Here is a 24,099-nt window from a genome sequence, read left to right on the forward strand (position 1 = left end):
CAAACTTCTTCCTTGGTCTGACCTCCAGGGAACCCATCCTCATGTCTACATCATAGCAAAGCAAGAAAACATCACCAGCGATGAACCCACATATATTAGCTTAAATGTTATAACATACAATTTGGGGGATTACCATCGAACCTTAGTCTTCAACATTTTCCTGTTGCGTGGCATCCCTCTGATCCACATCGTAAACAAGAATCACCGTCCTTCATCAGCTCGGGAACAGTTCTTGCCTCTTAATGTTGATCATTCTTTTTCTTTTTATGGCATTCCAATTCATTGAGGTTTAAACCCTCTCATTCTGTCCTTTATCATGTTTCTTTCTTTCTCTTACATACTTTTCATTTCTTTGTCTCTCTGAGCTGCATTCTGGGGAAGATCTTTGGGTATTTTTCTGTTCATAATTCTTTCTGTCTCATGTTTACAACAAAATTAAGTATCTTAATAAAGCACAGTAAAGTCTTATTTAAAAATTTTACACACACACACACACTCATATCCTTGAGCAGATTTCATCATTAAACAGTTGCACACATCAAGTTTCAGCTGTTTATTTATTAATAAGGTAAATCCCCAAAGATACAACTGACTTTGCACAGTTAGGGAGAAAATATCATCTCCTGCATAAGCAGAAAATTGTGCGGATGGCTTCTGAAAACCTTCATTCTCAGTAGCTTTACAAAAGGAAACTTGCATTTAAAAGTCCGAGCCTTCCTTCCTCACTTTGCTGTGACCTACAAGCACTGAGTGGTCAGTGGGGATTCCAGGTTAGGAGTTGTTCTGACTCTGACGGAAGGACTGAGCATCCCTCTGTCCCACGTGACATCAGGCCACTCTAGGACTCCAGCCCCAAGAGGAGACAGATCAGGTTGGATGCTTATGGCCTGGACCTACACAAAGACAGAAGACTGTATATACATATATAACTGAGTCACTTTGCTGTACAGCAGTAATTTACACACATTGTAATTCAACTATACTTCAATAACAAATAAATTTTTTAAAAAAGAAGACTGACGTTTCCAGGCCCAGGAAAAGATTATACAGTCTTTTGCAGAAGAATCTTCCAATTCTTCCAGCTATGTCTGAGCTACCTTTTAACCTATCCACTGAGTTTTAATTTCCATTATTATCATGATTTTTAAAAGTGCTATGTTTCTTCTTTCAAATCTGTCTGGTCTGTTTGGCAGTATTGTATTTCTTGCATCTGTTTTTGGTCCCTCTTTTATTTCTTTAAACCCTGTGAAGTGCCCACTTTAGATTCTCTAGGGGATATGCCAGTATCTGATGCCCTGAGCATCTGACCTTTCGTTGCTGGTCCTTCTGACTCTTCCTCAGAGGCTTGTTTCCTCCTATGTTTTGTAACTGGGGCTATGAGCTCATGTCTTACTTCCGAGCTGTATTTGTGGAATCATACGAAGCTTTGGCTGAGCGTGCCGACCTCCAAAAAGGTTTTACCTTTAATTCCACCAGGTGCCCTCAACCCAAGACCACTGAAAGTTAAAAGTTCTCAGCCCTGAGATTTCTGGACAGCCCAGGTGATTCAAATTCATTCCTCAAACCCACGTGAGGGAAAGCCGTGGTTATACGCTTTCAGGGTACTTTTTTCCCACATCTAGAGTCAAGGTCAAAGCAGATGAGTTTCTCTGTCGTGGCTTTGCTGGTGCAGAGTTGTTCAGGCCACCTTTGTGCTGACGGTGGCGTATATATGTAAGGGGTCTTATCTCCAACTTCCCACCCTGCACGGACCCTTACTCCATGAAGCCACTCAAACCCACGGCTCTTGGAAACTGAGACTGGAAAACTCCTTCCTGGGGTCTTTGTATAGAAGCTGCCAGAACCCGCTTACCTCTGGTTTCCTGGTATCTCTTCATTTTGACTCCTGCGAATTTCCCCTGCTTTCTTGAAAGTGCAGTCACTTGCAGGATTATTTATAATAGTCAAGACATGGAAACAATCAAAGTGTCTCTTGACAGATGAATGGGTAAAGAAAATGTGGTATTTAAACAATGGAATACTATTCAGCCTTAAAAAAAGAAGGAAATCCTGCCATTTGTAATAACATGGATGGACCTTGAAGGCATGATGCTCAGTGAAATAAGTCAGACAAAAGTACAGATACTGTATGATCTCACCTATATGTGGGATCTAAAATGAAAACAAAAACAAAGCAAAACTCAGAAAAAGAGATGATTTGCAGTCACCAGAGGCAGGAGGTTGGGGAGAGGGAGTAGAACTGGGGTAAGGGCGTCAGAAGGCACAAACTCCCAGTTATAAGATAAACAAGTACCAGGGATGTCGTGTACAACACGGTTAATATAATTAACACTGTTATATGTTATATTTGGAGCTTGTTAAGAGAGTAAATCCTGAGTCCTCATCACAAGAAAAAAAAAAAAGTTTTTGCTCTTTTTTTTGGTAAATATATGAGGAAATGGATGTTAGCTAAACTTATTTGGTAATTAATATACAACACATATAAATCAAATCATTATGCTGTACACTTTAAACAGTGTTGTATGTCAATTATATCTCAATAAAAGTGAAAGAAAAATAGGCAAAAACTTTTTTAAAGGTACATTTATATATTTAAAAGAAAAATTGAAAAATTATTGCATTCAATATTTTTAGTTGTTTTATTTAGTATTGTTTTTAGAGGATACCTACTCCACCATAATGTTGGAAAAGGAAGTTTCCTTCCATATTCAGAATCCCTTTTCCCTCAGGAAATAAACAAAACAAAACCCATTAGTAGGAAAAGAAATAGTACCAGAGCCAGAGCCTCCCTCCCCTACCCCAAAGAAAAGCCTAGAAGTCAGTGTACCTAGATATGTGAATGTTGCTTATATCTTGGATTGGGCTGCCAACCCAGACATGGGGACAGGGGAATGCCTAAATTAGGCTGCACTCTATTTAGGGAACTTAATCTTTTTTTTTTTTAAAGATTTATTTATTATTTATTTATTTTATTTTTATTTTTGGCTGCATCGGGTCTTAGTTGCGGCGCACAAGATCTTTGTTGTGGCGCCTGGGCTTCTCTCTAGTTGTGGCACGCAGGCTCCAGGACGCATGGGATCTGCACTTGTGGCTCGGGGGGTCCAGGGCACGTGGGCTCTGTAGTTTACGGCACTTGAGCTCTCTAGTTGAGGTGCCGGGGCTAAGCTGCCCCGCAGCATGTGGGATCCCAGTTCCCTGACCAGGGATCGAACCCGCGCCCCCTGCATTGTACGGTGGATTCTTTACCACTGAACCACCAGGGGAGTCCCTAGGGAACTTAATCTTATATAATTTCATTTAAAAAAGGATACATCCTTGCTCTGCTAACATGAATTCCTTGCTAGCATAGTGTAATTATATGGGCCAAATGGAAGACAGATAAAGAAATAAACAGGATCGTAGAGGAAAAATGATATTGCTAAGTAAGAGGATGAGGTGTGTTGGGCGATGTGGTTAATGTCACATGTGTGTGGGATGGGTCCCTGGATACTGGATGCTAACCAGGGCAGGCCCACTCGTAGCTAAATTTAATTGTCTCCCAGAAGAATGGTTTGCACGGTGGCACTTGCAATTGCTGGGGTGTGATTGTCCCACCAGGACTAAGACCCTGTGGTTGCCTGGGCTTAGGTGGCTACCGTAGTGAGCAAGCTAAAACAAGTTAGTTCCTCAAACCTGACCCATTGGCCCAGCAAAACAGAAACTGTGTCAAGTGTAGGAGCAGCAATGGGGTTCTTCAGAGCAGCTCAAAACCACTGATGGAAAACGTCTTCATCTTGGCTGGTGCGAGCACATGATCAGATACTGTGGCAGGACCTTGGGGGAATGTTTTCAACATTCAGAGTTCTTTGGATCTGCTCCCTTCCATCCTAAGTGGTTCGATGTGTGTCTCTGTGTGTTTGCATTTTCACACCTCCTTTCCTTGTTGGCATTGGCCTTGGTCTTGGGACGCAGTAGAAAGTAATGTCACACACTCTGAGTTAAAACCCTAGTGCTGACGCTTACCACCCATGTGAACTTGGAAAATTACTTAACCTCTCTGAGCTCAGCTCCCTGAAATGAGAAACATAGATAATAACAGTGCACATCTCAGCGGAGGACCAGATGAGATAAGGTAAAGCCTTCAACACATTTCTTGGCAAGCGTGGAGCACTCGAGAAACTTAAGTTCCTAATGTTATGGGTAGTGATGTTAGTAACAGCAGAACAGCTGTGGAAAAAGTGAGCAAGAGAAAATGCCCCGGGCCCTGGTTTCAACTGACAGAGCACCGTGTGGGGTTTTTTCTTCCTCCTAATTAGTTCCCGCATCCTGTCCGTATCCTGCCTGTATCCTGGTCCTGCCGTTCACTGGTTAAGTGACTTAGAGAAGCGTGTTGCTCAGGATGGGTCCTGAGCTAACCCATCTCTCGGCGGACGCGTAGAAGTTTATTTTTCACTCAGGCAAGCTTGGCTGTAGGTCCGAGGAATCTGTCCTCCCTGCCGTGGCCAAGGTCACCAGGACCTTCCCATTTCACGCCTCCCAAGGAGGAGTCTCCCCAGTCGCCCGGGCGGAGGGGACGGGTGGCGCCAGAGCCACCCCGTCTTCTGTGCGTCCAGACAGCGCTGCTCCTGGCGGCCCCCAGGCCAGGTCTGGTCCGGTAGCCTCTCCTGTGCCTCACTTTCCGTATCTACGAAATGGAAAGACTGCCTCCCAGGGCTGTGAGGATTAATAGTAGGTACAGAGGATGCATAGTACCTTTGTCAGGGCCCTGGCAGGAAGCAGCTGGCACACTGACAAGAATTTATTGTTCCCAGAAGACAGTGAGTGATGCCACTTGGTACAGCGTGTGAGCAGGTGTTTGAAGTCCGACTCCTTCGAAGCAGGTCAAGCCCAACTCTAGAGCAGACAACAAGGGAGCCCCCTGGGCATGTAACAGGGCAGATCTGGGGGTGGAGGCACAGCACATTGCCAGCACAGCACATAATAAACCTTCGTCAAATCTAAAACGCTCAGCCTGCATCCCCGTTCAACTGGGCTTGTAGAGTGTTGCCGGCTCCCTGCCACCCCCAAACATGGGTCTGGCTTATTCTCTGGTCTTTCTCTCCCCCTTCACTAAAGCATCTAGAAGAAAGGGTTGTGACTGCAGACCGCAGGTTGTAGCACAAATCCAGAGAAACATATAACACAGGACCACCCACGTGTGTCCTTGGATGCACTGTGGCCAGTGTTCCGCTCAGTATGGACGGAGCTGCTCTATCTCCACCTGGACACGCTTGGCTCCCTGAGGCTCCGCTGAGAAGGATGCGGGGTAACTAGGACCCCGAGGATCCCCTCCCCACGGCTCAAGCCCCCCCCCCTCCCTCCTGGACTCTCGCAATGGCTCCCGGTGGGCCTCCCCGCTCTGTGCTGACTCCATCCAGACAGCCTTGCTCCCATTTTAAAAAACGTTCGCTACATTTGGGATGTCACTAAAACAGAAGGACTGGTAAAACATTTCGTGGGCTGGTAAATATTTTTCATCTATTTGCATGGTTGACTGATACTATTTACTAAATTTGTTTTTAATGTGATTAGCATCCTTTATGACTCACTCAGCAAAAGCTTTTTTCCTCTGAATCCATAACTAATGGCTAATTTCCAAATGTTAATCATTATTTCTGAATTATGTCCAACTTGAAACTGTGAATATAAGGCCATGACCTAATAATGTCTTGAATATCACTGAATAAAATAATTCTTCTATAACCAAAAAAAAACAAAACATTTGCTGCTCCTGCTTTCACAGAGAACTGAGTCCAAACCTCAGCCTGTTACCCGAAGCTACTCTCTGTCTCTCTCCCCACCTACCACACCCTCCATCCAAGGCCAATTCTAACCACACCCAAGTAGTCAGTTTCCTACTGTTCCCCTCCTCCCAGCTTGGGTCCTGATGGAAAGCCTCTCCCACAGCTACGGCCCTACGCTCCTCTGACTGCCAAGTCCGTGCCAACGTGCTCCATCCTCCCAGGAGGAAAAAGTCCCTTTTTATCTTCCATGGTCTTGTGTGACTGTTGTCTGCCTGATGCTGGTGATTTATGTATGTTTGTCTCCTTTACCAGATTACAAGCATCACCAAAATCATCTTCATTTCTGTATCCTTCTCATGATGCTTGGCATGGTGTTTCACATGCATAGGTGCTCAATAAGTAAATCCATTCTGAGTCTTTTTCAAGAGCAATTCCCGTAAGAGCTGGGGAAGGAGAAGTCTCCATTGGCAGCCCTTAATTTATTTTATTTTTTAAATTGAAGTATAGTTGATTTACAATGTTGTGTTAGTTTCAGGTGTACAGCAAAGTGATTCGGTTACATGTGTGTGTTGTGTGTGTGTGTATGTATATATATATATATATATATATATATATATATATATATATATATATATATATATATATATATTATCAGTCTTTTCCATTATGGTTTATTACAGGTTATTGAATATAGTTCCCTGTGCTATACAGTAGGACCTTGCTTATTTTATATATAGTAGTTTGTATCTGCTAATACCAATCCCCTAATTTATCCCTCACCTCCTTTCTCCTTTGGTAACTATAAGTTTGATTTCTATGTGTGTGGGTCTGTTTCTGTTTTATAAATAAGTTCATTTGTATCATATTTTAGATTCCACATATAAGTGATATCATATGACATTTGTCTTTCTCTGACTGACTTCACTTAGTATGATCATCTCTAGGTCCCTCCAATTTGCTGCAAATGACATTATTTCATTCTTTTTTATGGCTGAGTAATATTCTAGTGTATACATGTATCACATCTTCCTTATCCATTCCTCTGTCGAAGGACACGTAGGTTGCTTCCATGTCTGGGCTATTGTGAATAGTGCAGCTCTTAATTTAGATACATCTCTCTTTGTTAAAAAAAAAAAAAACCTCCCCAAACCCAAACCTCTACCAGTGGAGGGATATGGAGCGCAGGACACATACCTGGCGTTACCTGGCGTGCCCCGCCCCATGAGAACCATTCAAAGCACTGCTTTGGTTGCACTGGAGTCAGGGTTCTGGGAGGGGCCCAAAGGCAACAGAGCCGGCATCTCGTGTGGCCTGTGACCTTCCGCTTCAAGATCACTTCGTCTCGCAAGGAGACGAAGGTCTAACTGTCCTTAAGGTGCCGGTCGAGATGGACTCAGAGACTCTCGTTAGGACATTTGCACACACAGGGCTCCCTGCAGAAGAGCACGCACTGCCAAGACCCCTGCTTCCCTCCTGCAAGCCTTCTAGCCCACGGTCTATTTGCAGACAAGTCTTCACCTTTATCACTGAGCTGCCAGCGAGGGGTAGGCTTTCCTCCCATACGGTCTGGAAAATGGGGGCAGCCTCCCTTCCCGGGATGGCTCAGAGCCTCAGCCCCCCACTGCTCTGCTCTCTCCCTGGGAAGTTGCTGGTCACTTCCTGTCCCCTGATCTGGCCCTGCCGCTGGCCCAGGACGTGAGGAGGGCTCCCCTCCCCCAGTACCCCGGCCTCTGCAGCAGCTCAGAAGTCACATCCTGTGTTTGTGTTGTGTATTCCAGCCCCGAGGTCCCAAGCCCTGGGCACACAGCTCCTCGTTCCTGTTCCCTCCCTTTGCTCACCGTGTCCTGGCAAGTTTGTGACCAGTCTCACGAAAAGGAAAGGAGGAAAAAGCCTCCACACTGGCTTGGTGGTCTTGGGATGAAATGGATGCAGAAGACAGCTTGATTGTCAAACTGGAAACTTTTATTTTCCTTTTCTTCTTCTTTTTATCTTTCCTATCAGGTCTTCTGTCCACTTCCCACTGCCTTCTTTCAAACAGGAAAGACACTGATTAGCTGCTGGATTTTTTTTTTTGTTAAAACAACTATTGTTTTAGATTTCTTGTTGTTCGCTGAATGTTGTTTTTATTGCCAAATGAGCTTCGGTGGTTGATGTAGGGGGTCTCTTGGGAACTTAACTTTTTCAAGTTGAAGTGGAAAAGGTTTTTTGTTTGAATTGGCTTTTACTGGGTGCTTCAAAATTTGCTCTTAGCTCTTTGATGGGGGACTGAATAGCACTATGTTTCCTTTGAGGTCCCAGTAAATAAAGGATCCCATGTCCTCCTGGGCACTTTATCGGGATTTTGCTGTGTGTGCTCTGTAACAGGCAGATGCAGATTCCAGGAAAATGACATATAAGTGAATATAAATAATCTAATATTTTTAGAATTTGCTTTGGCCATACTCCTGGTCTCATTCTACTTCTTGTAGCAGATGGCTTTAAAGAGCATTAGCTATGCATATATTTAATATACATATACCAATATTAAATATTATATTGGTGTATAAATGTAATATATTACTGTTTATATGAATGTATAACAATTATGTATTATATTAACATGTATTTTTGCATAGCATATATTATACACAAGCTATATGACTAATGCAATGTATTTATATGTTTAATATGTTCACAGTATTAATATGCTATATCATGTAAGATTGATTATAAAACAATTATATCATAATATAGAAATATATCATTATTATCTGATATAATACATTATATTTAATGTATTCTATATAACATAATACATAATGTATTATTATAAGACAAGTGTATTATTATATAATATAAATATAATACTTATATAAAAGTATATATATTTTAATTATACACTACACATACAAGTATGTATAACTATTTATAATTTTATTTATGTAGGAATCTGTTCATAACAATTGATGTAAAAATATGCAATATTTTAAATCAAATGGGCCATAATCTCACTACCTACACATAACTACTTTTAAAATCTTGAACCCTGTCTAAATCATGCTTACATATCTCTCAACCTGTTTTTCTACACATGCACATATACACACATTTATACACAATATATATGTATACTACCACTTTTCAGTCCAATGTATATAAATATGATATATATAATTATATTCCTGTGTATGTAGACAAATATAAATCAAAGGTATGTGTATAGGTACGTATTTCACATATTTATATAAATATATCATGTAAATAATGTATGTGTATATAAATACATGATTACATACATACATACACAGAAATATACTTATTTAAACAAAAGAGACCTAAATAAACATAGTTGTCGAAGAATAAAACTAGTTATGTCTCACCGTTTCAAGAACAGTTTATAGTTTTCTACTGTATGTGCTTCTATAATTGTTATGAACAATTCCCATTTGTTGAATGTTAAGTTGTTTTAAGTTTTGCCATTATTAATGAGGCTCTGAAGAACATGGTGGGCAAGATTACTTGAAAAACTCTCCTAAAAGAAAAGAGTTTGGTATGCTAGGTGAAATGGAAACAACTTATTTTTAAGTGCATGTCTGATTTTTGAAGTGTGCAGTAGGAATTTCCAGGACCCCTGAAAGAAGGGGGGTACATGTGTGAGAGTTATAGCTATATTAAGAGTGGACTGAAGATCTTGATAGCTTAGAACAGAAGCTGGCAATCCTGTTTTTATGAAGCGAAATAGCAAAAATTTTAGGCTCTGTGGACCAAAGAGGCAAAATTGAGGGTATTATTTAGGTACTTATGTAACCATTTAAAATATTACCACTTAAAATGTGAACATTATTCATAGCTCATAGGCCATAAAAAATAGGCAGCTGTCTGGATTTGGAATACAGGCCATAGTTTAATGACACACCTGACCTGACACAGAGACTTGTTGTTAAAATGGCCATGACCACATGGGAGGCAGGAGATAAGACTCCATCCCTCCTAGATGGGAAGTTAGAACTAAACCTATCTATCCCTAGGTTCACCTCTAATGAAAGAGTGTGCCAGTGAAAAAAATATCTGCTGGCAAAGGGAGACTAAGACCAAATTCTCTTGGCCTCTGCTCTGGGTAGGAAATTTTGAGAATTCTGAACCCCAGATCTGTGTTCACAGTGTTTGGGTTGCAAATTTATTTGCGGTCTTGCAAAGAAGGTAAGAAGTTACCTTAAAATGCTCCCAGATGGGTGGTATTCCAAACACAGAACTAAACACTCTCTGGAGAGGTAGACCTTCAACCCAGGCCTATAGCGTTCCCACAGATAAAGTTTAGCTAAACATGAGCTCATGATCTAAATTTACACAATAATGAAGAAATCAGCTACAATGGGAGAGAATCAGCAAAAACAATCAATACCAGAATTAGATTCCCAAGGCCATCCATTGAATGTTGGAATTATCAGGTGCAAGGCAGAAAATAGACATAAAACTAGAACTGAAACAAGGAACAGGATGTTTTAAAAGAGTGGGTAGGCTCTTTAAAAAATTTCTAAAGTACATGTCATTGATAAAGCTAAAAACTGAAAGGTTGTGTAAAACAGCAGATTAATCATGGAGAAGAGTGAAATTATGCTGTTTTTAAAAATACGGCAAATCAGATTTTCTGCCTAATTATATAAGTAGATTTATCTTTAAAAAAAATACACATATTTTAAAGACTTATTGGCTGGAAAATAACTAAAGGATATTTCAGAGGGCTTCTCTCCAAAGAAAAGTGAGAAGTAGCAAAACACAGAAAGTCGAGGGGAAAAAATGTCAATATATACATTGCTATAGGGTGCACTAAGGCTTAGGCCAGCAACAATGTGAAGGTGCTGACCCTTAGATACTTACAACTAAGCTGGCATCTTCAAAAAGTGCAACTATTTATAACTAAAAAGATTTATTAAAATTAATAACCAAGTGTTTTAATTGACATCAGAAGAGCAGAACAATAAACCCTGAGAACACAGAAAAAATAGATAATAAAGATATGAGCAGAACTTAATAAAACAGAAAAAAGTATAAAATTGAGGTGATTTAGTAAGTCAAAAGAATACTCTTTGAAAAGATTTTAAAAACACACTTTGATTAAGCAAAACAAAAATGTAAGTAAATAATACACAGAAAGAATCAGGACAATGTTACAGCAGAGAGTACAAACAGAGAATATATGAAATGCCAGTAAATTTGAACATTTATGTAAAGTGGACAATTTCCTAGCTCCTAAAGTTTACCAAAACTGACACAAGAGGAAATATATAGCTGGAGTTCTTTCACCAGTAAAGGAATTAAGTCAATAGTTTACAATCTTTCACCAAGAAAATACCAGACCCACCCAGAACGTTTGGGTGGGGAATTCTATCAAACTTCTATTAAACAGATAACATCAGTATTAATAAAGAAAAACTTCTAGAGAGTAGCAAAGGAAGAATCCTCCTTTATTCATCTTAGGAAGTCTATATAATCCTAATACTGAAAATAGATTAGGACTGTAAGGAAAAAGAAATTTACAGGTCAAATTTACTGGTAAATATAAAGGCAAACATTTTAAGCTATGATATTAGCTACCCAGGTTCACTAGAGTAAGAAAAAGCATGAGCAAGTTAGGTCATCCAATGAATGAAAAGGTAGTTTAATGTCAAGAATATATATCAATAGATTGAAATCACATTTTATTTCTTTCATCTTTCTCTTTAAAAAATTGATTAAAAAAATAATAAAAAAATTAAAAAAAATAAAAAATTGATAAGTACTTCTATTGATCTCTCTTGTACTAGGCACTGTCCTAAGTCATTTACATATTTACTCCTTTAAACCTTCTATTATCCCTGGGGGAAAGTTCTATTTTGCTTCCATTTCTTAGCTAAGACTCTAACCCCCAGGAAAGTAAAGCAACATTTGCAAGTTTTTGTGGATGGTCAGTGATGGGACCAGTACAGGAACATCCAAAGTCTGTGCTTGGAAACAGTGCCCCATGTTGACACTCACATTACAGATGAAAGGAAAGGAAAGGAACCATGCACTTACCATACAGATGAAATCTCACGTTACAGGTTAAAGGAAAGGAACCATGCACTTACATTATAGGTTAATACCCACATAACAGGTTAAAGGAAAAAGAAACATGTGCTTCTCTCAAAAGTTGTAAAGACAGCATATCTACTTCTAAATATATTTCCCAATTTCTTTTGCTTGTTTTCTGACCTTTGTAGTGCATTTTGCCATGAGGAAAATTTTAATTCTTATATAATTAAATGTATCCTTTTTTCTTTGTATCTTAGAAAGGTGTTCCTCATGAATAACTTATTTCAAGTCTCCCAGGTTTCTGATACCTTTACAGTTTCATGATGTTTTTACTTTTAACTAGTTGCTCTATCTAGAATTTATTGATAGCCATATTTTCCCACTTTTGTTGAATAAGTTTGGCTACTGATCCAAAAATGTCAATTTTATTTTAATCTCATATCCCTTATGCTCTTGCATCTAATTTTAAGATGCTTCCTATTCCACTGGTTGCTTTGTCTATCTGAAACAAAATGCTACCTTAATTATAATGTAATTCTAATATCATAAATGTAATTAGTAAACATAATACCATATATAATAAATGGCATAATATAAAATAACCAAATATAATTTACCATATAACAAGGTCAAAAGAGAACAAAACTATACAATCAGTTGAAATATCCCCCAAAGACATTTTATAAAATTCAATATTCATTTCTAATTTAAAAGAAATAGTAAAATAGGGATTGATGAATGCTTCCACAGTAAGAAGAAATTATATATCTAAAAGAGAAAGAGGTAAATGATAACCTTTAGTAACACTGGCAATAAATACAGGACAAGATGAAGATGCCTGATATAATGTTAAAGAAAAACTATCATGTAACATTGTCTTTGCAGCACTGACGAGTTCAGTGAAAAGAGAATCTCATAGAAAAGAGTATCTCGTTCTTCTTAATGTCTGTACACTTGTCCATTGCATGAACAGAACAGCTTATTTAACCAATATGTTACTGATCTGCATCTGGATTTCTAGGTTTTCATGGAATTTTATTAGGCACAATTGTGACAAACTCTAGGACTTCCTCTTATGTTTATATCTTTTGAAAGAAACAATATCTCCACAGATGATTTATCTGGGCTGGCTGCTAGCCGACTATGGCTACTTCTCAGTTCTTCCCTTGACATTCCTAGTCAATATGAAAACGGAAGGCAAGAAGGTCTTCTGTTTAGAGACTGTAAAGGTAGGTCTTGGTGATAAAGTCTTGGTGGTAAAGGCTAAACATATCAACCCAGAACAAGTGTTTTTCCAGCTGTAACTATGTGTGATTCCCTTGGCTTGATGCTGTAGAGGATGTACGACAGGACTGTAGGATCTGCCCTCAAAGTGCTTCCAGTAAGATGAGCTAAGTCAAGTATGGTGGCATATCTAATTCAAGACAAAATATAATGGCTCCTTTTCTCTCATAGCAAAACTTTGTGGAGAGAATGTACAAGTCACTGTAGGCTCTTAATTAAAGGAACACAATAAATCTTGTATTGGAAGGTGATTATTCTGGTCTCTTTGTAGAGATGAATTGAAAATTGTCTAGAAGAAGGAAAATTAGCTTAACCAAAGTTAAACTCATAAATAATTGAGCATTAATTAAACATCTGTGGCCTATGTTTCTCTTTGATCATAATTTCTCCTAATTTCTACACCTTTTTGATACCCAATTAATCATTGTCAAAGATGCAATTAACAATGATTATTACTGTGTATTAGGTTTTGCCTGGGCCCTGAAGAAACCATCCTAAAGTACGAGCTATGATTGTCACTTGATTTTCTCACAAAGAACAATCAGAATTCCTGGTCTGAAGTGGCTTGGAATGTGAAACTAATGAGTCTCTTAGATATTATTAGAGGACCCTACAGAGCCCATTGGTGAAAGTTTGGAAAACACTGGGCTTCATTAAAATTAATTCTTGTAGTGTGTTACGAAAGATGACTGAACCAAAAGGATAACGGTGTTTCTGGTTCTGTTGTTACCGTTCTCCATGGAAACATCGTGGAAGCTTCTGGACTCAATTGCCTTCCCCATGTGTGAATGTCACTGAAAATATCCAACTCCATTCTATCCCCATAGAACTTCAGAAACTAAGCAAAATGAAGACTCAAAATTCATTTCAGAGAAGATGGCGGAAGAGTAAGACACGGAGATCACCTTCCTTCCCACAGACACATTAGAAATACATCTACACGTGGAACTGCTCCTACAGAACACCCACCTGAATGCTGGCAGAAGACCTCAGACCTCCCAAAAGGCAAGAAACTCCCCACGTACTTGGGTAGGGCAAAAGAAAAAAGAAATAACAGAGACAAAAGAATAGGGACGGGACCTGCACCAGTGGGAGGGAGCCGTGAAGGAGGAAAGGTTTCCACGCACTAGGAAGCCCCTTCGCGGGCGGAGATTGCGGGTGGCAGAGGGGGGAAGCTTCAGAGCCACGGAGGAGAGCGCAGCCACAGGGGTGCGGAGGGCAAAGCGGAGAGACTCCCGCACAGAGGCTCGGCGCCGAGCAGCACTCACCAGCCCGAGAGGCTTGTCTGCTCACCTGCCGGGGCGGGCGGGGGCTGGGAGCTGAGGCTCAGGCTTCGGTCGGATCGCAGGGAGAGGACTGGGGTTGGCGGCGTGAACACAGCCTGAAGGGGTTAGTGGACCACAGCTAGCCGGGAGGGAGTCCGGGAAAAAGCCTGCAGCTGCCGAAGAGGCAAGAGACTTTTTCTTCCCTCTTTGTTTCCTGGTGCGCGAGGAGAGGGGATTCAGAGCGCCGCCTAAATGAGCTCCAGAGACGGGCGTGAGCCGCGGCTATCAGCGCGGACCCCACAGCAACAGGGGCGCAGAGGGAAAAGCAGAGAGATTCCAGCACAGAGGATCGGTGCCGACCAGCACTCACCAGCCCGAGAGGCTTGTCTGCTCACCCGCCTGGGGTGGGTGGGGGCTGGGAGCTGAGGCTCGGGCTTCGGTCGGATCCAGGGAGAGGACTGGGGTTGGTGGCGTGAACACAGCCTGAAGGGGTTAGCGCACCACAGCTGGCTGGGAGGGAGTCTGGGAAAAAGTCTGCAGCTGCCGAAGAGGCAAGAGACTTTTTCTTCCCTCTTTGTTTCGCGGCGCACAAGGAAAGGGGATTCAGAGCGCCACCTAAACGAACTCCAGAGACGAACGTGAGCCGCGGCGATCAGCGCGGGCCCCAAAGACGGGCATGAGACACTAAGGCTGCTGCTGCCGCCACAAAAAAGCCTGCTAAGGCTGCTGCTGCCGCCACCAAAAAGCCTGTGTGCAAGCACAGGTCACTCTCCACACCGCCCCTCCCGGGAGCTGGTGCAGCCCGCCACAGCCAGGCTCCCGTGATCCGGGGACAACTTCCCTGGGAGAACGCACCGCGCGCCTCAGGCTGCTGCAACGTCACGCCGGCCTCTGCCGCCACAGGCTCGCCCCGCATCAGTACCCCTCCCTCCCTCCGGCCTAAGTGAGCCAGAGCCCCCGAAGCAGCTGCTCCTTTAACCCCGTTCTGTCTGGGCGGGGAACAGACGCCCTCAGGCGACCTACACACAGAGGCAGGTCCAAATCCACAGCTGAACCCCGGGAGCTGTGTGAACAAAGAAGAGAAAGGGAAATCTCTCCCAGCAGCCTCAGAAGCAGCAGATTAAAACTCCACAAACAACTTGATGTGCCTGCATCTGTTGAATACCTGAATAGACAACGAATCATCCCAAATTCAGGAGGTGGACTTTGGGAGCAGGATATATTAATTTTCCCCCTTTTCCTTTTTTTGTGAGTGTATATGTATATGCTTCTGGGTGAGATTTTGTCTGTATAGCTTTGCTTTATAATAGCTTTATTTTACTTCACTATATTTTATCCTCTTTCTTTCTATTTTTTCTCTCTTTTACTCTGAGCCGTGTGGATGAAAGGCTCTTGGTGCTCCAGCCAGGCATCAGGGCTGTGCCTTTGAGGTGGGAGAGCCAACTTCAAGACACTGGTCCACAAGAGACCTCCCAGCTCCACGTAATACCAAACGGCGAAAATCTCTCAGAGATCTCCATCTCAACATCAAGACCCAGCTTCACTCCACGACCAGCAAGCTACAGTGCTGGACACCCTATGCCAAACAACTAGCAAGACAGGAACACAGCCCCATCCATTAGCAGAGAGGCTGCCTAAAATCATAATAAGGCCAGAGACACCCCATAACACACCACCTGACGTGGACGTGCCCACCAGAAAGACAAGATCCAGCCTCATCCACCAGAACACAGGCACTAGTTCCCTCCACCAGGAAGCCTACACAACCCACTGAACCAACCTTAGCCACTGGGGACAGATACCAAAAACAACGGGAACTACAAACCTGCAGCCTGTGAAAAGGAGACCCCAAACACAGTTAAGATAAGCAAAATGAGACGACAGAAAAACACACAGCAGTTGAAGGAGCAGGGTCAAAACACACCAGGCCTAACAAATGAAGAGGAAATAGGTAGTCTACCTGAAAAAGAATTCAGAATAATGATAGTAAGGATGATCCAAAATCTTGGAAATAGAATAGACAAAATGCAAGAAACATTTAACAAGGACGTAGAAGAACTAAAGAGGAACCAAGCAACGATGAAAAACACAATAAATGAAATTAAAAATACTCTAGATGGGATCAATAGCAGAATAACTGAGGCAGAAGAACGGATAAGTGACCTGGAAGATAAAATGGTGGAAATAACTACTGCAGAGCACGATAAAGAAAAATGAATGAAAAGAACTGAGGACAGTCTCAGAGACCTCTGGGACAACATTAAACGCACCAACATTCGAATTATAGGGGTCCCAGAAGAAGAAGAGAAAAAGAAAGGGACTGAGAAAATATTTGAAGAGATTATAGTTGAAAACTTCCCTAATATGGGAAAGGACATTGTTAATCAAGTCCTGGAAGCACAGAGAGTCCCATACAGGATAAATCCAAGGAGAAACACGCCAAGACACATATTAATCAAACTGTCAAAAATTAAATATAAGGAAAACATGTTAAAAGCAGCAAGGGAAAAACAACAAATAACACACAAGGGAATCCCCATAAGGTTAACAGCTGATCTTTCAGCAGAAACTCTGCAAGCCAGAAGGGAGTGGCAGGATATACTTAAAGTGATGAAGGAGAAAAACCTACAACCAAGATTAATCTACCCAGCAAGGATCTCATTCAGATTTGATGGAGAAATTAAAACCTTTACAGACAAGCAAAAGCTGAGAGAGTTCAGCACCACCAAACCAGCTTTACAACAAATGCTAAAGGAACTTCTCTAGGCAAGAAACACAAGAGAAGGAAAACACCTACAATAACAAACCCAAAACATTTAAGAAAATGGGAATAGGAAGATACATATCGATAATTACCTTAAATGTAAATGGATTAAATGCTCCCACCAAAAGACACAGACTGGCTGAATGGATACAAAAACAAGGCCCATATATATGCTGTCTACAAGAGACCCACTTCAGACCTAGAGACACATACAGACTGAAAGTGAGGGGATGGAAAAGGATATTCCATGCAAATGGAATTCAAAAGAAAGCTGGAGTAGCAATTCTCATATCAGACAAAATAGACTTTAAAATAAAGACTATTACAAGAGACAAAGAAGGACACTATATAATCATCAAGGGATCGATCCAAGAGGAAGGTATAACAATTGTAAATATTTATGCACCCAACATAGGAGCACCTCAATACGTAAGGCAAATACTAACAGCCATAAGAGGGGAAATCGACAGTAACACAATCATAGTAGGGGACTTTAACACCCCACTTTCACCAATGGACAGATCATCCAAAATGAAAATAAATAAGGAAACACAAGCTTTAAATGATACATTAAACAAGATGGACTTAACGCATATGTATAGGACATTCCACCCAAAAACAACAGAATACACATTTTTCTCAAGTGCTCATGGAACATTCTCCAGGATACATCATATCTTGGGTCACAAATCAAGCCTTGGTAAATTTAAGAAAATTGAAATCGTATCAAGTATCTTTTCCGACCACAACGCTATGAGACTAGATATCAATTACAGGAAAAGATCTGTAAAAAATACAAACACATGGAGGCTACACAATACATTACTTAATAACGAAGTGATCACTGAAGAAATCAAAGGGGAAATCAAAAAATACCTAGAAACAAATGACAATGGAGACACGATGACCCAAAACCTATGGGATGCAGCAAAAGCAGTTCTAAGAGGGAAGTTTATAGCAATAAAGCCTACCTCAAGAAACAGGAAACATCTCGAATAAACAACCTAACCTTGCACCTGAAGCAATTAGAGAAAGAAGAACAAAAAAACCCCAAAGCTAGCAGAAGGAAAGAAATCATAAAGATCAGATCAGAAATAAATGAAAAAGAAATGAAGGAAACAATAGCAAAGATCAATGAAACTAAAAGCTGGTTCTTTGAGAAGATAAACAAAATTGATAAACCATTAGCCAGACTCATCAAGAGAAAAAAGGAGAAGACTCAAATCAATAGAATTAGAAATGAAAAAGGAGAAGTAACCACTGACACTGCAGAAATACAAATGATCATGAGAGATTACTACAAGCAACTCAATGCCAATAAAATGGACAACCTGGAAGAAATGGACAGATTCTTAGAAATGCACAACCTGCCGAGACTGAACCAGGAAGAAATAGAAAATATGAACAGACCAATCACAAGCACTGAAATTGAAACTGTGATTAAAAACCTTCCAACAAACAAAAGCCCAGGACCAGATGGCTTCACAGGTGAATTCTATCAAACATTTAGAGAAGAGCTAACACCTATCCTTCTCAAACTCTTCCAAAATATTGCAGAGGGAGGAACACTCCCAAACTCATTCTACGAGGCCACCATCACCCTGATACCAAAACCAGACAAAGATGTCACAAAGAAAGAAAACTACAGGCCAATTATCAATGATGAACATAGATGCAAAAATCCTCAACAAAATACAAGCAAACAGAATCCAACAGCATATTAAAAGGATCATACACCATGATCAAGTGGGGTTTATCCCAGGAATGCAAGGATTCTTCAATATATGCAAATCAATCAATGTGATACACCACCATATTAACAAATTGAAGGAGAAAAACCATATGATCATCTCAATAGATGCAGAGAAAGCTTTCGACAAAATTCAACACCCATTTATGATAAAAGCCCTGCAGAAAGTAGGCATAGAGGGAACTTTCCTCAACATAATAAAGGCCATATATGACAAACCCACAGCCAACATTGTCCTCAATGGTGAAAAACTGAAACTATTTCCACTAAGATCAGGAACAAGACAAGGTTGCCCACTCTCACCACTATTATTCAACATAGTTTTGGAAGTGTTAGCCACAGCAATCAGAGAAGAAAAAGAAATAAAAGGAATCCAAATCGGAAAAGAAGAAGTAAAGCTGTCATTGTTTGCAGATGACATGATACTATACATAGAGAATCCTAAAGATGCTACCAGAAAACTACTAGAGCTAATCAATGAATTTGGTAAAGTAGCAGGATACAAAATTAATGCACAGAAATCTCTTGCATTCCTATATACTAATGATGAAAAATCTGAAAGTGAAATTAAGAAAACACTCCCATTTACCATTGCAACAAAAAGAATAAAATATCTAGGAATAAACCTACCTAAGGAGACAAAAGACCTGTATGCAGAAAATTATAGGACACTGTTGAATGAAATTAAAGATGATACAAATAGATGGAGAGATATACCATGTTCTTGGATTGGAAGAATCAACATTGTGAAAATGACTCTACTACCCAAAGCAATCTACAGATTCAATGCAATCCCTATCAAACGACCACTGGCATTTTTCACAGAACTAGAACAAAAAATTTCACAATTTGTATGGAGACACAAAAGACCCCGAATAGCCAAAGCAATCTTGAGAACGAAAAATGGAGCTGGAGGAATCAGGCTCCCTGACTTCAGACTATAGTACAAAGCTACAGTAATCAAGACAGTTTGGTACTGGCACAAAAACAGAAATATTGATCAATGGAACAGGATAGAAAGCCCAGAGATAAACCCACACACATATGGTCACCTTCTCTTTGATAAAGGAGGCAAGCATATACAGTGGAGAAAAGACAGCCTCTTCAATAAGTGGTGCTGGGAAAATTGGAGAGGTACACGTAAAAGTATGAAATTAGAACACTCCCTGACACCATACACAAAAATAAACTCAAAATGGATTAAAGACCTAAATGTAAGGCCAGACACTATCAAACCCTTAGAGGAAAACACAGGCAGAACACTCTATGACATAAATCACAGCAAGACCGTTTTTGACCCAGCCCCTAGAGAAATGGAAATAAAAACACAAATAAACAAATGGGACCTAATGAAACTTAAAAGCTTTTGCACAGCAAAGGAAACCATAAACAAGACCAAAAGACAACCCTCAGAATGGGAGAAAATATTTGCAAATGAAGCAACTGACAAAGGATTAATCTCCAAGATTTATAAGCAGCTCATGCAGCTCAATAACAAAAAAACAAACAACCCAATCCAAAAATGGGCAGAAGACCTAAACAGACATTTCTCCAAACAAGATATACAGATTGCCAACAGACACATGAAAGAATGCTCATACATCATTAATCATTAGAGAAATGCAAATCAAAACTACAATGAGATATCATCTCATACCGGTCAGAATGGCCATCATCAAAAAATCTACAAACAATAAATGCTGGAGAGGGTGTGGAGGAAAGGGAACACTTTTGCACTGTTGGTGGGAATGTAAATTGATACAGCCACTATGGAGAACAGTATGGAGGTTCCTTAAAAATCTACAAATAGAACTACCATACGACCCAGGAATCCCACTACTGGGCCTATACCCTGAGAAAACCATAGTTCAAAAAGAGTCATGTACCAAAATGTTCATTGCAGCTCTATTTGCAATAGCCAGGACATGGAAGTAACCTAAGTGTCCATCATCGGATGAATGGATAAAGCAGATGTGGCACATATATACAATGGAATATTACTCAGCCATAAAAAGAAATGAAATGGAGGTATTTGTAATGAGGTGGATGGAGTTAGAGTCTGTCACACAGAGTGAAGTAAGTCAGAAAGAGAAAAACAAATACAGTATGCTAACACATATATATGGAATCTAAGGGAAAAAAAAAAAGGCCATGAAGAACCTAGTGGCAAGACGGGAATAAAAACACAGACCTACTAGAGAATGGACTTGAGGATATGGGGAGGGGGAGGGGTGAGATGTGACAGGGTGAGAGAGTGGCATGGACATATATACACTACCAAATGTAAAATAGATAGCTAGGGGGAAGCAGCCGCATAGCACAGGGAGATCAGCTCGGTGCTTTGTGACCACCTAGAGGGGTGGGATGGGGAGGGTGGGAGGGAGGGAGATGCAAGAGGGAAGAGATATGGGAACATATGTATATGTATAACTGATTCAGTTTGTTATAAAGCAGAAACTAACACACCATTGTAAAGCAATTATACTTCAATAAGGATGTTTAAAAAAAAATTCATTTCAAGTAATGAAATGAAAATATAACGTAGAATGGAACTGGGAAAATACCTGGTTTAAATTCTGGAAAGTACTAACTATACAACTCTGGATAAGTTGCTTAATCTTGTTTAGTCTGATTTCATGAGGATCTCACAGGATGTTATGATGATTAATTTAATACCTTTGTATAATGTACAGTGTTATGTAATTTCTTCTTGTTGTTCTTGAGTCAATTCATATCTTTAAGCAACTCACTTTAAAAAATACTCACTTGCTTAAATTACCCTTACCTTCTATTATCAGCTGAATTGTGTCCTGCTCAAGTTAGTATGTGGAAGTCTTAACCCCCAATACCTCGTAATATGACTGTATTTGGAGATAAGGCCCTTAAATAGGTAACCGAGGTCAAATGAGCGGGCTCTAGTCCAATATGACTGGGGTCCTTATAAAAAGAAAATATTAGGACACAGACATGCACAGAGAGAACAAAGTGATTATTAGTAACCACGATCATGTCCTGAACGCATGGAACACGTCACCATTTGCCAACCACCCTGTCAAGTCAGCAGAAACTACAGAAATTGAGAGCTCTCCGCAGAAATTCACACACCCGTGCACCAGGTAACAGACCACAGGTAGACGTTCACTCAGCCTTTCACGTGTCCCTCACGGAGGGCACGCTCTCTCCTGGCCGGGGCGAGCACAGACACTTATCTGGAGGTTTACTACTTTTAAAATGCGTTGAGTCTGGAGCCCGTGCTCCGCAACAAGAGAGGCCGGGACGCTGAGAGGCCCGCGCAGCGCGATGAAGAGTGGCCCCCCACTTGCCACAACCAGAGAAAGCCCTCGCACAGAGACGAAGACCCAACACAGCCAAAAATTAATTAATTAATTAATTAAAAATTAAATTATATAAAATTAATTAAATATAAATATATTACATATAAATATATAAATATAAATGTATAAATATATAACATTAAATTTTAAAAAATTAATTAATAAAAAAATCAACCACTGCAATTAAATATTATTATTATTATTTTTTTTTTTCCTGGGTGAAGTAGAAAAGAATAGCTTTATTGCTCTGCCAGGCAAAGAGTCACACAGCGGGCTCGTGCCCCTCAAAACTGTGTGTCCCTAAACCGGGAGGATTTGGTGAGGAGTTTTATAGCAATCGTTCAAGGGCGGGTTGCTGATAAAGATTACGGTGTGGGCAGGGCCCGCACTCCTTTAATCTGGCCTCAGGGGGCCTTCTCCTAATGAGCTTCTCTTGGTTCCTTTAATCTGGTCCCAGGAGGTCTCCTGATGAGCTTCTCGAGATTATCAAACTGTGGTCTTCTCTGGAATGAAGAATGCTAACGCCTTCCATTTGTTGGGGGTTTTAGTTCGGTGATCAGAGAAAAATCACAACGCTGAAGTGCCACTTTAAAACCATCAGGATGGCAAAAGTCTCTAGGAAGCGCTGATGCGACTTCAACTTGGCTCCGGCTACGCACAACATCCACCTGGCAGAGTCCCGGGGCCATCCAGGCGCCGCGAGCGCGGAGCTGGCAGGTCCCGGGCGGACCCCGAGGGCGCGCCGCTCCCCTGGGTGGGGGTTGGCAGGCAGGAACGCGCCCCCTGGGCACGGCTGCGGCTCGGGCGCCCGATGTGGAGCCCCAGCACGATGCCCCCTCGGCGCCCGGGGCTCGGCGCGTGGACCACGGCCCGGCACACCACAGTCCAGCGAGGCCCCCGAGGCTTTGCTTTCGAGAACCCGATCAGAGTAGGCATTTCGAAGCGGACCCGACGTGCGGTCCATTGCCCCCCGCGGACCCTGCTGGGAGGACAGGGCCTCGGAGAAGAGGATCAGAGAGAAGCGGGGGGGGGGGGGGGTGTTTACTGGGGTCCGCGGGAGCTCCTGGGCGCGGGGAGAGGGCCGCCCGGACAGGCGCCGGGGAGCAAGCGCCCCCGGCCCTGCGTTCGGGGAAAGTTGCAGTCCTCCTCCGGCGCCCGTACCCGCGCCCCCGGGACACCCGACACCCGGGCTCCGCGTGCGCGGCGCCCGCCGCCCCCAGCACGTTTCCCCAAGCGCCCCTACGGGGGTCCCCGGCCGTGGAGGGACCGGTTCCGCGCCGCTCCTGCAGGCACACAAAAGAGCGGGGCGGCTGCGGGGTCTGCGGGTGGCCCCCGGGCATCCGCCCGGACGTAAACAAACCCCGGGGTCCGCGCTGGGCGCCCCACGCCTGGCGGGGGAGCGGCGGCGCGGTCCCCGCCCGCTGACAGCCGGGGGCCGCGGCCGGGGCCCGGGCCGGCCGGGGAGCGCGGACGCCCGCCCGGCCACCCGCCCGCCTGGCCGGAGCCGAGCCGCGCCGCCGCCGCCGGTGGCCGCTCTGACCCTCCTCCGAGTCGGCGGCACCACAGCGCCACCAGCCCCGGCTCCGCCGCGCCGGCGGCAGTGGCGGCGGCGGCTCCTCCTGGAGAGGCAGGCGCTTCACCCCCACAGCAACTCCCCACAAACTTTCCCCGGGAATACGGCTGGCCGGGGGCGCGGGGCGCGCGGCCGGGCGCCCCCGCCGGGCCGCAGCCCCCTCCCGGCGCAGCGCCCGGCGTAGCGTCCGCCACCACCGCCGCCGCCCGCCGCCCGCTCCCCCGCAATTAAATATTAAAAAAAAAAATGCGTTGATGCAACCATGTCTCACTTTTGCTTGAATCAGTCAGCAAACGCTTTTTGGAAACCTCAAAGTCTCCACACCTCCTACCTTCC

At 42.4% G+C, this 24,099-nt stretch overlaps 1 long non-coding RNA gene across 1 annotated transcript; it reads right to left on the bottom strand.

Annotated features, from left to right (window-relative positions):
• Positions 1-538: 538 nt before the first annotated feature.
• LOC309619603 lies at positions 539-24,083 on the bottom strand. Its single transcript, XR_014239079.1, has 3 exons — positions 24,035-24,083; positions 1,853-1,921; positions 539-893 (listed from the first exon to the last, which is right to left on the bottom strand). It is a non-coding gene; the product is annotated as an uncharacterized lncRNA (long non-coding RNA).
• Positions 24,084-24,099: the final 16 nt, after the last annotated feature.

This window comes from Balaenoptera borealis, assembly GCF_965194805.1.
Source record: "Balaenoptera borealis genome assembly, chromosome: 21".
In the NCBI taxonomy this organism is placed as follows: Eukaryota; Metazoa; Chordata; class Mammalia; order Artiodactyla; family Balaenopteridae; genus Balaenoptera; species Balaenoptera borealis.